The sequence below is a fragment of the Sardina pilchardus genome, chromosome 13 (assembly GCF_963854185.1).
Source record: "Sardina pilchardus chromosome 13, fSarPil1.1, whole genome shotgun sequence".
Classification (NCBI taxonomy): domain Eukaryota; kingdom Metazoa; phylum Chordata; class Actinopteri; order Clupeiformes; family Clupeidae; genus Sardina; species Sardina pilchardus.
In genome coordinates, this window is record NC_085006.1 from 10,055,560 (window position 1) to 10,057,095 (window position 1,536).

The 1,536-nt window shown below is 48.2% G+C and overlaps 1 protein-coding gene across 1 annotated transcript in view; it reads left to right on the plus strand.

Moving 5' to 3' along the window:
- The window catches only part of dph1 (diphthamide biosynthesis 1), a 71,141-nt gene that overhangs the window by 55,478 nt on the left and 14,127 nt on the right, over positions 1-1,536 (plus strand).

Below are 1,536 nucleotides of genomic sequence, written 5' to 3' on the forward strand. Positions count from 1 at the left end.
GTTACATTCTAATAGTGCGAACGGCTAATGCTGCAGCGAGAAGTGGTTTGGTCTAGTGCTCGCGCTCTCCTAAGCTGTTCTCAGATACCTGGTAATGGACTTATTAAATGTTGAACACCGATAATGGAATGGCTGTGTGTCTTGAGGCATGTGGTGGTGTGTCAAGTGATGCCTCCTGTTAATAGCAACTGGCTCTGATGGGTTGCTGTGGGATTATCACATCTAGTTTGCCCGTTTTGTTGGAATGGAAGAATGTAACGATGGGTGGGTGTGGGTTGGGGTGGGGGGGGCGGCTAAGAAAGCAGAGTCCTTCTTGAACTCTCCTACAGTGAGACACTAAACATCGCTAAGGTCACGGTTGTGACTCCCAATAAAAATGCAGGTTGGCGTCACTTTGTATATGCAAACCATTTCGAAAGGTTAAACAGGTACAATAGCTGATTTGACATTTCCATTATGCGTGTTCACATTTCCGACGCAGTGAGCGTGCTCGAGCATAGTACGTATGGTAAACAGCCGCCGCGTTTTTCTGTTGTTCCTCGTTGCGTCGGGGGAGCAAGGCAACGGTGAGAAAATCCGTCGGCGTGAGATCGCTGGGCGTGAATCTGGATCAGGTGGTGTGAAACATTAGTCAGGAACAGGAGCTTGGATCATAAACACCTGCTCATTACGGTCCTCTGCTGTAGAACCATAAATGTTTTGATGGGTGTAATGGATGGTAAATGTTCTGAAGAGTGCTTCAAGCAGCGGTGCTTTAGAAGTCTCCAAGAGTGCTTAGTGGTACTAAGTGAAGACATTTTTAGTAGTGATTTTTACAGATATGTTTGAAACACACACTCCATAAAACATCCCCTGAAACATCCCCTGTTTCTCGAGGCCAAATGAGGGATGAGGTCATTGCCCAAACACGATGAAGACGGGGGACACCGGAGCTACTTAGTCATATAAATCCATACGCTGGTTAATCTCCGGTGGCCAAAGTTGAGTCACAACTCTATATCTATATATACACACACACACAAGCAGAGACACACAGACGCACACACACAGAGAGAGAGAGAGACAGACACACACACACACACACACACACACACACACACAAACTCTCTCTTTCTCTCTTAAGGCTGTGTGGCATTTATCTGTGGTGGGAAAGGTGCCAGCAGGGTTCGATTGATCACCTGCTTGTGAGGCTGCTGGAGGAAGACATTGCGTGCCCCTCCAGTCCCTCTGTGTCCCAGAGCCTCCCGGAGTCCTCTCTCTGTCCTCTGCTCTCCTCCAGCCACACTTGACATGTTTGTTTTAGTCGCTCTCGCCTCCCTCGTCTTGGGTTTCCTTCACTCTCCCACCAAACGTCTTTCTTTCGTTCTTTCTCTTTCTCTCTCTCCCTCCCTCCATTTCTCTCTCTCTCTCTCTCCTCTCTTTCTCTCTCTCTCTCTCTCTCTCCATGGTCTCTTCATCTCCTCTCCTCGTAATTGGTATGCACAGAGCATGAGACTGAGACATGGAGATTTCCAGCAACTCCCCGGTTGTGCTGTC